The sequence below is a fragment of the Mus caroli genome, chromosome 1 (assembly GCF_900094665.2).
Source record: "Mus caroli chromosome 1, CAROLI_EIJ_v1.1, whole genome shotgun sequence".
Lineage (NCBI taxonomy): Eukaryota > Metazoa > Chordata > Mammalia > Rodentia > Muridae > Mus > Mus caroli.
Genome location: NC_034570.1, coordinates 5,943,496 through 5,956,648, shown reverse-complemented (window position 1 = coordinate 5,956,648; position 13,153 = coordinate 5,943,496). Strand labels below are relative to the sequence as shown.

Here is a 13,153-nt window from a genome sequence, read left to right as displayed (position 1 = left end):
GAAGAAGGAGAAGAAGGAGAAGAAGGAGAAGAAGAAGAAGAAGAAGAAGAAGAAGAAGAAGAAGAAGAAGAAGAAGAAGAAGAAGAAGAAGAAGAAACAAAGAAAAAGTACAGAATACCCAAGATACAGTCCATAGAACTAAAAAAGGTCAACAAGCTGATGAAGGGCCCAAGTGAGGACTCCTCAGTCCCACTTTGGAGGGAGAAGAAATCAATCACAAGTGGGCAGGGAGGGAGGGAGGGAGGGAAGGTGGGTTGGTGGGAGGGGAGGCTGATCTGGTATTGGGTAAGGGGAAAGGACTGAAGCCCTGAGGGCCAGCAGAAAGAACTGAAACAGGCAACCTCAGGAAATAGGAGGTTAGGGGGACACCCCCCCCCCCCAGAATGCACCAGAGACCTGGGAGGTGAGAGACTCTCGGGACTCAAGGGGGGGACCTTAGATGAAATGCCTGACAGTAGGGAGAGGGAACTTATAGAGCCCACCTCCAGCAGGAAGACAGGGCATCAAATGAGGGAGGGGGGCTATCCCACAGTCACAACTCTGACCCATAATTATTCCTGTCTAAAAAAAATTACAGAGATGGAAATGGAGAGGAGCCTAAGGAAAAGAAGTTCCAGAGACAGGCCCAAAGTGGGATCCAGCTCAAGGGAAGGTCTCACAGCCTGACACTATTACTGAGGCTATGGAGCACTCAAAAAAGGGACCTAGCATGACCGCACTCCGGAAGACCCAATAAGCAGCTGAAAGAGTCAGATGTAGATATTTGCACCCAACCAACAGACAGAAGTAGCTGACCCCTGTGGTTGAATTAGGGGGAAACTGGAAGAAGCCGAGGAGAAAGGACCAGCAGTCCCAATTAACCTGGACCCCTGAGATCTCTCAAACACTGGACCACCAAACAGGCAGCATATACCAGCTGATATGAGGGTCCCAAACACACATACAGCAGAGGACTGCCGGGTTTGTGTTCATTCAGAAATGATGTACCTAACCCTCCAAAGACTGGAGGCCCCAGGGAGTTTAGAGGTCAGATGGGGGAGGGGGGCGGGGACATCCTCATGAAGACAGGTGGGTAGGGAGGAGGAATGGGATGTGGATGGGGAGTGGGAATAAAATCTGGAGTATAAAAACATAAAAAAAAGGGCTGGAGAGATGGCTCAACAGTTAAGAGCACTGACTGCTCTTCCTGAGGTCCTGAGTTCAAATCCCAGCAATCACAATGAGATCTGAAGCCCTCTTCTGGTGCATCTTAAGACAGCTACAGTGTACTTACATATAATAATAAATAAATCCTTAAAAATATAAACAAATTTTTTTCATGTTTGAAAATGATGTTTAATTGAATGGCAGAGAAAGTGATGAATCAGAGAAAGAATTGAAAGACTCTTATGAGAATAGATGAAGGGAAGTGACTCAAGAGAGAACATCTCAGAAGGAGGAGGCTTAGACACTATATAGCCTATTGAGGTTACTCAGTTCAAAGAGACAGGTTGACGTCTGGGTACACACTCCCTGTCATGTGCCCTAAATCCTCTCTTCAATCCTTCAGCCATTCTATAAAAATATAAACAACATTTTAAAAGAAAAGTTTAAACAAGATCTATACAAAATATTATGGATGGGTGGGTGGATGGATGGGTGGGTGGATGAATGGATGGAAGGAAGGACAGACGGACAGACAGACAGACACCAAGATTCTAACTCCAAAAAACACACGCAAGAAATTGAAGAGATGGTTCCGTGGTTAAGAGCACTTTACTCATGCAGAGGACTAGAGTTGGCTCCCAGTGCTGACATCCTACAGGTCACAACCACCTATAATTTCAGTTCCAGGAGAGCCAACGCCCTCTTCTTTCCTATGTTCTCTCTCTCTCTCTCTCTCTCTCTCTCTCTCACACACACACACACACACACACACACACACACAGTACCTTTACACATAAGTGAGACTATTACATTTATTTAAAAACCTATACACACAAAAAGAGAAAAGGAGAAATAGGACTAAACAATGATAATAATAGTAGAAGCCAGAAGTAAAAGAATTGTAAGACAAATCCAAAGAGGAAAAGGGGGCACACATAGAAATACTTAAAACCCTCTGCTAAACACTGGAGTACTTTATCTTTCATTAATTAAAAAAAAAAAAACAAAAAAAAACTTTCAAAGAAGAAACTAAACCAAATACTGGTGAGGGGGTAAAACAGATAAAAAAGACCAATCAAAAAAGAGAACAATACTCATGTCCCAGTAAGCTCCCCGCTGTGCAAGTTTACATACATATATAAAACCACAACAGAGAAGCCATGCAGTGGGAGGCACAGGCAGGAGGATCTGTAAATCGAGGCCAGCCTGGTCTACATAGTGAGTTCCATGACATCCAGGGCTACACAGAAAAAAACCTGCCTTGGTGGGGGCAAAAGCAAAAATACAATACAAAACAAAACAAAAAGAGGAAAGGAGGGGGAAGGAAGAAGGCAGGCAGCCCCACCAAGGGGCTCAACAGGTAGGGTGTCCGATACCAACCCTGATATCTGGTTTGGGTCCAGATCACACAAGGTAAAAAAGAAAGAACTGGGACTGGAGAGATGGCTCAGTGGTTAAGAGCATTGACTGCTCTTCCAGAGGTCCTGAGTTCAAATCCCAGCAACTACATGGTGGCTCACAACCACCTGTAATGGGATCCGATGCCATCTTCGGGCGTGTCTGAAGACAGCTACAGTGTACTCGTAAATAAATAAATCTTTTTTTAAAAAAAAAAAAGAAAGAAATGAAAGAAAGAACCAACTTTTGCAAGTTGTCGACACACACCCCCCACACTAAACAAACACTTTTTTTTAAGAAGAAGAAAGGACCGAAAGAAAAAACAGTAGTCTGAGTTCTGAATGTTTTCTAACAATGTCCAAATAAATAAAATAGTAGTTCATGTTTCAATTTTAGTAGCCTGCTCTTGGAGGCTGAATAAAAACATCTTTTAAAAATCTACTAATGTTTATAAAAAGTAAACCTTTACTCCTGTGCAGTCCACGCAGCTTGGCCCTGGGAAGAAGCGCTGCGAGCATCAGATCCAAGCACCTATGCAGACAGCCTGGAGTCAGTCTGAGTCCCCGCGCGCCCGCGCGCCCACCAGCATGCCCACGCACATCTCCAGCTGAGGCCCAGCACTGCTCAAGGAGTTTTGCTGCATCTTTGACCCCAGAGCACTCAGCTGGACCCAAGATCTCATCCATGTGTACCTCTGATGGCAACTTAGAGGGAAGAGTTCAGAAACTTCTATCTACTTCCCAAAGCTCCACAACCTTTGGTCTGGGATTGCCTGAATCTTCGGCTTATTTGAAAACCAACAACAACAAAGTTGGTTTTAAGCCAGATACTTGAACTTTGGATGTATTGTCTAAAGGCAATGTGTCATATTGCAGAGTTATCTTTCCAGGCCAAACACTCTATTTGATTCATTTATATGCCTGATATCTTTTATAGAAAACACACACACACACAAACCAATGTTGTTGCAATAGCATGAATAAAAAAAATATAAATAGCGTACATTTTTTTAGGTCATGTCAATGCTTAAGGAAAAACAGCTTATTTACTGATGAGGAAGTAGGTGAAGTTTGTGTGGATATTTTTAAAGGAATTACTGGGCATTCCACAGGGTTTGGAGGTTGAAACCACTCATTCTTTATAATATCCACCTTTCCTTGCAAACTAAAGGCTCTCCTTTTCCTTATTAAAGGCCTTCTCTTAAATGTACCACTATAATTAGAATCTTTTTTTGTTCAAGTTCAAAGTGAAGACCCAACAGAGAAAAGAAGGCTGGAGAGATTGTTTGATGCTAAAGCTAGAAAGAAGAGAAAGGAATGAGAATAGAGAAAGAGAAAGGCAGAGAGGCAGCATTCAGCAAAGAGGAAGACACGTGGGGCTGGAGCCTGTATTGCTTCTGTACACAAACTGGTAACACAAAGAGGGAGTGAAGGATGTCAACACAGATGCTGTCGGGAAAACCTGGGGTTGTCAGGATGCAAGGAAGGGATGTGAGCGTGAACTTTAACTACGCGTTATCTCCTGCAAGGCAGCCTATCTTCAAGTAGGATCATAAGAATGCCACATTTCCACCTTTCACGACGGTGCTGTCCCACCACTGACCTCAATCGATGTGCTTATGCTTACTAGAACCTTCTGCTTTCCTTCCTCACAACTTCAGAGCAGCCACGTTTTCCTTGGTTCAAATCCGTCATTTCTGCTTCTCTTAGTGATTACAGCAAACCATCTGTAAATACCTCACCGTTGCTTTTCTTGATTATCACATGTTTTAATGCGCTGGCAACACACGCCCATGACCCATAACGTGTGTTATACTGCTTGGGGTGGATTTGCCAATCCATGCACACACTCACTCATTCTCTTTATTAGCAGTAGTATAAATTTCCAAGAACGTCAGCCAGGTTTGGGGCATGGCAGCTGGCCAGGAAACACAGGCAAATAACTGATTCAAAGGTGTATGGAATCTCTGACGTTCACTGGCTGCATAAGCATGACTCTAACCAGCAAGGCAAGCCTGTTTGTTTAAAATGGCACCAAGGGTCTGGAATGGTGGCTCATGCCTGTAATCCCAGCTCTTGAGAGGCTGAAATGGAAGGATTATCCAGAATTCAAGCCTAGCCTTGGTTTCATAATGGTTTTCAGAACAGCCTGAGCTGCAGAATTAGACTCTCAAACAAAATAAAACAAAAGCACCTCAGAAAATATATGTGTACATCCACATAAAAATAGAAGCCTAGCCGGGCGTTGGTGGCGCACGCCTTTAATCCCAGCACTCGGGAGGCAGAGGCAGGCGGATTTCTGAGTTCGAGGCCAGCCNTCGAGGCCAGCCTGGTCTACAGAGTGAGTTCCAGGACAGCCAGGGCTACACAGAGAAACCCTGTCTCGAAAAAACAAAAAAAAAAAAAAAAAAAAGAAGCCTAGAAGAATATCTCTTAAGGTACTTCAGAGACACTGACGGGCTCAGCCATGTTCATTGCTGTTCTATTCACAACAGCTAAGAAATGGAAGCAGCTTCGATGTCCTTCACTGACGAGCACATAATGAAAACTTAGTACATTTGCACACGGGAATTCTATCCAGATACCAAAAAAGAAATGAAATGAAATATGCAAGTAATGGATGGAAGCAGAAAATATTATACAGTGAGAAGCAACTCCAGGGAGATGTGATGCTTCCAGCCTCAAAGACACCAGGACTCGTATGCACATAACACATATATGCACAGAATTTTAAAACAAACAAACAGGGCTGGAGAGATGGCTCAGTGGTTAAGAGCACTGCCTGCACTTCCAGAGGTCCTGAGTTCAATTCCCAGCAACCACATGGTGGCTCACAGCCATCTGTAATGGGATCCGATGCCGTCTTCTGGTGTGTCTAAAGGCAGCTACAGTGTACTCATATAAATGAAATAAATAAATAAATAAATAAATCTTAAAACAAACAAACAACCTTCCTTCTAACTACTGGTCAGGGGGTCCATGAGACTCCCAAAACAAAGTCAGCTCTTGCCATTATCCTCGGGCCTCCCAGAACATAAAGTTAAGTCTCAATTGCTGAAGACAGCACAATCTTCAGACACAGGACTTGGAGGAAGCCTCCTCTCTGAGGACGAGATCTCACAGTATTAGACGGCGCTGTACAAGCTGCCAAGGGACAGAAGCAATCGCTCTGAGCTACAAATCCTGCCAACTAGGACAGAGACAGCTTCCCCAGGAAGACATCCCCAGTGGTGAAGTAGTAGTACTTGTGTCTTAAGATGGCCAACAGCTATCTAAGTGGATTTATGGCTCCCCCATTGGATGAGAATTCAGGCCCAGTACTGTAAACCTAGCCAACCACCTGTGGCTGTTCAGATCCCAGATCCCAGAGGAACCTACTACTGCTATTTTCCTAAATCCATACAGTGTCTAACTATTTTCTAAACATTTACACCCACAGATAAATGTAGACATCACCTTCACCAAACGATTTTCATTTTTGCAGCAAATGGAGACTACTACACAGATCTTTAACTGATCAAAATGAAGACAATAAATGAGCATGGGGAGCCCATTGCTAACTGTACATCTACAATGTAAGTCCAACACCCAAGGCTCAAGGAACATCATGGACAAAGAATAAAAACATTCAAAGCCAGAAGACTCAGATGCCAGCTGGAAGATAGTGTCCTCTAGACATGACAGGGATTTGTGACCATAAACTCTCAAAATATGGTTGCATGAACAAGACCTACCTAGTGACCACACCGGTGGACATGCCTATGTGGATGGGGGAAATCTCACAAGGTCCCCCACCTAAACATGCATCTCATGTCTTATACATGAGCATACCATTTTTACACTTGTCCTGCAGTACTTGGTACTTTCTCTACATATGTAAACGATGAACTGCAAACTCAGAAATTTAAAATTAATTAACCTCTGTTTTAGATGGCCTTGATACATAGCCCAAGCTAGGTCCAAACTCTTGATAGTCACTTGTCTGACTTCCAAACACTGGGATCACAAGTATGCCTTACCACACTCAGCCCAAATTTAATCTGCTTTTATTTAAAAGCCAGAATAATACCTGACATGGTGGCATATGCCTGTAGTTCCAGCTACTCAAGAAGCCTAGGCAGGAGAATCACTTGAAGCCAAGAGTTGTAGCCCCATTAGGCAACAGACTGAGACCTTCCATCTCAAAAACAATTAAAAAGTAAGAAGCAAGTGATGGCAGCAACAGGTTTCCTCATTTTCAACTCAAACAAGGAAACTACTCCAATCCTAATGACATACCTCTGAACTAAGTTACAATCCAGTCCTCCCAGTGGCAGTGTGTGTGTGTGTGTGTGTGTGTGTGAGAGAGAGAGAGAGAGAGAGAGAGAGAGAGAGAGAGAGAGGGGTGGGGGGAAGGGGGAAGCACACACCCACCCGTGCATTCACAGGGAGGCCCAGCCCAGGATCTGTCGTACTCTATCATTTCTGTCTTATTACCTTGAGACAGAGTCGCTCACTGACCTGGAAACAGTGCTAAACTTTTTGGCTAAGCTAGCTTATCATCCAGTCTCAGGATCCACCTGCCTCCACTCTCCAGTGCTGGAGTTACAGGGATATGCATCCATGCCCACATTTTTCCGTGGGTGCTTGGGATTCAAAGTCAGGACAGTATAGCAAGAACTGTTTCCCTCCAATCTCCCCAACCTCAGAATCCCACTTTTTATAGATGAGTATTAGGAAATACATTTTACCTAGATAACCGAACCCGTGGTTTTAATTGCTTAGCAATTATACCAGAAAACTGGGGGAGTTTGGGGATAGCTAAGTTGGGAGACCTTTCCAGATATGCATAAGAGCCTGAGTTTGATGACCAGAATGTATGTATAAAGCAGGGAATGGCATGCAGTTGTAAATTCAGCCCTGGGGACAGGTGGATTTCAAGAGGCACACTGGCCTGCTGACCTAGACTGACCCAGACTGACAGGCAAGTTCACAATGAGAGACTCTGTCTCTAAAACAAGGTAAACATCTCCTGAGGAATAATGCCTGAGGTGACATCTTGCCTCATGCACATGTCCACACACCTGTACAGACATGTATACACACACATATACATGTATATGCACAAACATACACACAATACATGAATCATGCTTATCACTACATGCTATGTAAATAGTGTTATTTGTTTAAAAATCACAGAGCAGACTCACAGTGCAAAGAATGACATCTCAGTATGGCAGACATTCTCAAATCGTACAGTCCTAGAAAGGAACAAAAGCCAGGCCACTATTCAATCCAGAGTCACCCTTGCTCTCATGTTTCAAGCTACTAAATCAGTTCTCTACCTTTTAAATTATCTGCAAAGCCCTCACTCAGTGGCCTAAAGAAAGAACTGCGGGTTCTTTCTTTAGGGTTCGAGTGTTGGCGGCAGAATCATGGAGGACATAATGGAGCGCCCCAAAGCGCGCATCAACGCCAGCATGTTACCACAGTATATCAACCGGCCCGTGTGCTTCGTGGGGAAGCTGGAAAAGATTCATCCCACTGGAAAAATGTTTATTCTTTCAGATGGAGAAGGAAAAAATGGAACCATTGAATTGATGAAATTCACTTGAAGAAATCTCTGGGATTGTAGAAGTAGTTGGAGAAGTCACAGCCAAGGCGACCGTGCTCTGTGCATCTTACACCCTGTTCAAGGAAGATAGTAATCGCTTTGATCTTGAACTTTAATGAAGCTGTGAAAATTACCAATGAGCTTCCTCAGTTTTCCCTTTAGGGCTTCCACAACATGAATGAGCTTCTTCAGTTTCTTAAGATTGCCAGTAAGCTACATTGAAGGCTATTAAAGAAGAATCCCACAGTTTAATGGAGCGACTCCTATAATTTCTAATATTTAATTTGTTCTTTCATATATATATATATATATAGTAAATCTATTATGGCAGTTTACAACTAAGCCTTTTTATAAACTTTTAAAAAAGTGATACTTCAATATATGGTCTGAATAATAAAAATCAAAATATAAAAAAAAAGAAAGAAAGAAAGAAAGAAAGAACGAACAAACTGCTGGTAAGGACACGTCAGCCCATGTGAGCTTACAGGAACTCTGCACATGGAAACTTACCACACGGGTAGATATTTCTAGACCCTCCCAGGTGTCAGTCCCCTTAGGTTTTTCCTATGTCTGTCTCCATGGTAGAAACCAAGTCTCCCTACAAAGGACTCTCTCAGAGTCTGACTCACATCGCTTATTTCACCCATACACCTTGGAAAAGATCAGTCCCTAGCCGAGCGACAACTGCCTCACCCATAACCTTACACGGGCAAACATCATTGGGTTTATTCTGTTTGGTTTTGAGACATGATCTTGCTATGTAGTCCAGGCTCCATCAACCTAGGGATGCAAACGACTGAGTCTCCTACGCGCTAGTTTTATAGGAATGGGACACCATGCCCGGGTAGACTTTTATTGTTTTGTTTGACTAATGACAATGGAGATCATACCCAGGGCCTCCAGAACACTGGGGAAACACTCTACCAGTGGAGCTATATACAGTTTGGTTTTAAGTAGAACCGTGGATACCCAGAGATAGACATGGACATGCTTACAAGACCCTTGTAAGGGATGAGTTTGAAAAACTAAAAGAAAGCAAGGCTTGCTGCACAGTGCCCTAATTCTCTCTGAAGCCCTTGGCCTTGGTCTCATGCAGCCTGACACTCTGAGCTGGCCCACATCTTCTTGGCAACAGTAATTAACTCAGCGATCCTGTTAAATTAAATATTGATGTGAACTAAAAGACCGGGCATCTCAGCCCCTCTTAGATTTATCACTTTTCTCCATGAAATGGGGTGGGGGGGGGGGGAAATCAAGATCAAAGCTTCCTTCAACAGGAATGGAGCAGGTAAAGAAAAACAGAGACACATCTTCACTTAAAAGCGTGTGGGAGCCATTTCTATCAGGAATAACAGGTTACATAATTTGACTCTCATGAATCAGCAGTTTAGTCCATAATTTACATTAAGTTTTAAAAGAAAGAACACGTGAGGATTGAAAGGGTAATGGTAGTTTCTACAAGGCAGGTTTGAAAAGCACTTATTCCACCTCCACACAGAGGGCTGACAGGCAGCTGACTCAGATGGGCTTCATTAAGATGTTCTCTCTACCTAAAGTCCCTGGGGGAACGGCCATGCTGTCTTTCACCCAGTGGCCCTTCTCAAGTCCTCTCCCAGGTAGTGGCCATACTGTCCTCTCTATTTAAAGGTAATATATCTAGGGCCACATAGTTTAGGATGCAGAGGCCCATACTTAAAGGATATAAATAAATGAAGATACTTTTTTTTTTTGCTTTTTTAGAAGTATAAACTTAAGTAATTAGCTTCAGAAAACACACCGCCATGTCAGACACTTCAGAAGAAAACTGAGAAATCCCTTTGATCATTGTATTTGAACTCCCTCATAAACCCAAGTGCTTAGAGACATACGTAAGAAAGCTTTCAGCACAAGAACAAACAGCATTTGTCCCACCTAACACCCCTTAAAACCAGACCAAAAATAAAATAAAATAAAAAATAGGCAGGGTGTTTGACAAGAAAAAAAAGAAAGAAAAAAACAACCACTAAGTTATTTTTCAAAAACTAGAGATGATAAATCCTTAGTCCATAGGATATCTTTGTCCTTTTTATAAGGAAAATACTGCATCAGGTACTGTTTGAAATAAGAGAAGCATTGGATTTGGCCTCTCTTCAGCACAAATCAATTACGGTGGTATTTTGGGATGTATGTTTTGAAAGAGCAAGCTTTCTGAAGCCATTCATTCCACAAATATTTATTACAGGCCTGCACGTGCCAGGCTCCACCCATTTGTGCGCCTACTCCACCTGGGCTCACCCTCCATTAGCTTGGCAAACAGGCAAACAGCAAAATCAACAGTTTGATACCACGGTGTCTTTACTTGTACAAAAGGGAGAGCGTTTTAAGATGTACTGACCTCACACAGTCTCTCTGAAGACAATTATTAGATGTTAGGCTGAATTTAATTCACAAGTAGCATTCATGTCTGTGGTATCTACAGAAGCTGTACTGGGGCTGGAGAGCCCCCTTGCTTCATACAGTCCTATTAATCAGGCTTACCAACTCATTTAGTTACCTCCCAGGAAATGGAAATTTATGAGAAGGAAAAGAACCAACAGAGGCACTGAGTATGATAAAAAAAAAAAAAAAGATCTTGATATTACATTTATAATCACCACAGTGACAACTTTGTCATTATTATTTATTGACCATTCTCAGTCTTTACCATCTAGGCACCAGGCCCAAAACACTCATTTAAAAAGATCATTTTATTTTGAGGAAAAATCCTCTCTCTATATATATATAAGCTGCAAGACACAAAATGGACACCTTACAGGATTCATCAACCAATTCAGTGTCAGCAACAACCAACCGCAAAAAAATTACCAAAGTATTAATGGTAATGTCTACAAACAAAAAGCGTTCTGTTTCACGGTTCAAGTTTAATCTGATGCTCCCATCTGAGCCACGTCATATAAATTGTCAAACAGATTTGAAACAAAGCTCCCTTTAAAAACAAAACTAGGTTCAGTACAGTGGCAGTTTAAAGAAAGGGAACTTGTGATGTCTGAGTTGTCAGACTTGGAATCAGAATCCACCTTTCTGAGGTTACACGGGATCTGTCCGGAGACCTGCCAGCAACAGGTCCCATCTCTCCAAGCTTGAATCCTATGGGGAAGGAAGGGTAAGACCTTGCCTTCAGGGAGTGGTAGCCTAAGGGGGCAGAAGGCACACCCATTCCTAAAATATGTCTGAAACTTCCTCTAATGTTTCCAGTTCTTTCTATAACCATGGGGAACTAGACTATGCATGGCCTCTTCGTGGCTACAACCACAAATAAGTTATCATTCTGAGTTATGAATTTGAGGTAATATTTATAAAGCACTTAGGAAACAGAGCAGTTCATAGTAAGAGCTGTGTTTGCTAAATAAAGCAGGCACTTCCCAGGCCTGTTAGGTAAACAATCTAGTGAGAAGGGCAAGACTCAAACTACCAAGAGGCGGTTTGGGGTTTTGATGTTTTGTTTTCTTTTTCTTTTTCTTTCTTTCTTTCTCCTTTTTTTTTTTTTCACCCTGACAAACGATTCAGAAACTTGAGTGTTCTGTGTTTATTCTTGAATCCTAAGTGCATCCAGCATAGTCTCTGCCTGCAGAACTGCAGTTCAACCAGGCATTCGGTGCAAAATTAAGTCAAAGACCTTTGTTTCAAGAGGCGAATCCCTTCTCTTTTCCAAAGAACCACCCCTAAGAGCGCCCTGGAACCGAAAACCTCAGTGCGCTTTAAGGCGGCATTCGTCGGTGCTTGAACCGTGAGAATCGACCGAGCGAAAGCAGACCGAAGGATTCGAGTCTGAAAACTTGAAAAAGAGTGGCGACGCGTTCTAGCCCTGCCGACCACTTCACACCGTCGCCCCGGCGGGTCCGCGCAGAACCCCATCCCGCGTCAGGTGGGCTCCCGGGTCCTCGCCACCCGCTGCCCCGCTCGGGGGCCTGGCGAGCCGCCCGCGCTCCCCCGCGCGAGGGAGCTCCACGCCACGGCGCTGAGCTCTCCCGGAGCACACAAAGACCGCGCCGGGCCGCGGCGGAACCCTGGCGCCCGAGAGAGCCCGGCCGGAACCCCGGCACGCAGACCGGCGCACCCGCCCCGCACCTACCCGGCTGTGCGGCGTCCGGGCGCCCGGGCGCGGAGCCCAGAGCGCTGGCGGTTTCTTCTTCCCGGCGGCGCGGCCGGGCGCCGGCGTTTCCTCCCTGACGCGTCACGGCGGCTCCTCCCGCGAAGCGCGGGGCGGCGGGCGGGCGGGCGGCGCGAGGGGACGGCGGGTCGGCCCGGACCCGCGCGGATGGCGGGGCCGCTCGGCTCTCCGCGCTCGCCCGTCACGCGGGGTGCAAAGTTCAGGAGGAGACGCCGCCGGACTCCTGCGCTCAGCCGACGGGATGCGCGAGGTCCGTGGCGAGGGTGACCTTGGCCCACTCCGGAGCCCGGGCGGCCGAGCGGACCCGGGCGGTGGCAGAGGGCTGGGGGCTGCGGCTTGCTGCAAGCTGGATGCTGAAGAAGCCAAATAAGTATTCGGAGGATCTGGAGAGCCCACTGTGCTTCCTTTAGCTTTTTCTGGGCAGTTTTCTACACTTTTCCCACGTCAGCAGATTTTTTTTTTTTTTTTTTTTTTGACCAGTGTTTATGGCTGAGCGAGGGCTCTCACAAATTGGCAGATAGATGCTACGTACAGATAATATGCGTCTCTCTTGATCATTTTAGATCTATGGATTATTTTTGTTTGTTATTTTTAAACTACCCAACACACTCTACTGCTGGTGCTTATCCATTTAACTACAGAAGCTGCGTTTTAAAAAACCCGTTCTGTGAATGGGGAACTAAGAATTACACGATTCAGTGGTTGTGGAGTAGAGTTAAAATTTTGAACCAGAGAGCCACAACACCACTGTAATTTAGGTTTTATCTGATACCACGTGAAAGTAGACCCACACAACTGTTTAAAAGATTTCTGTCTGCCTGGCATGCTTCATATTTTACATTAATCTACCCTTTGAATCATATG

General features: G+C 44.4%; 1 protein-coding gene and 1 pseudogene across 3 annotated transcripts in view; one reads left to right on the top strand and one right to left on the bottom strand.

Moving 5' to 3' along the window:
- The window catches only part of LOC110292472 (serine/threonine-protein kinase Sgk3), a 107,203-nt gene extending 94,799 nt beyond the window's left edge, over window positions 1-12,404 (bottom strand). For 2 of the 3 annotated variants that reach the window (XM_029476220.1, XM_021159785.2), the window contains exon 1: window positions 12,251-12,404. The gene's annotated coding sequence lies outside the window, so the exon portion shown is untranslated. Of the gene's footprint in view, window positions 1-7,735; window positions 7,787-12,250 lie in introns of all 3 variants that reach the window. The other variant, XM_029476239.1, reaches the window with a different exon arrangement.
- On the top strand, window positions 7,797-8,321 carry LOC110292464 (annotated as a pseudogene).
- Window positions 12,405-13,153: the final 749 nt, after the last annotated feature.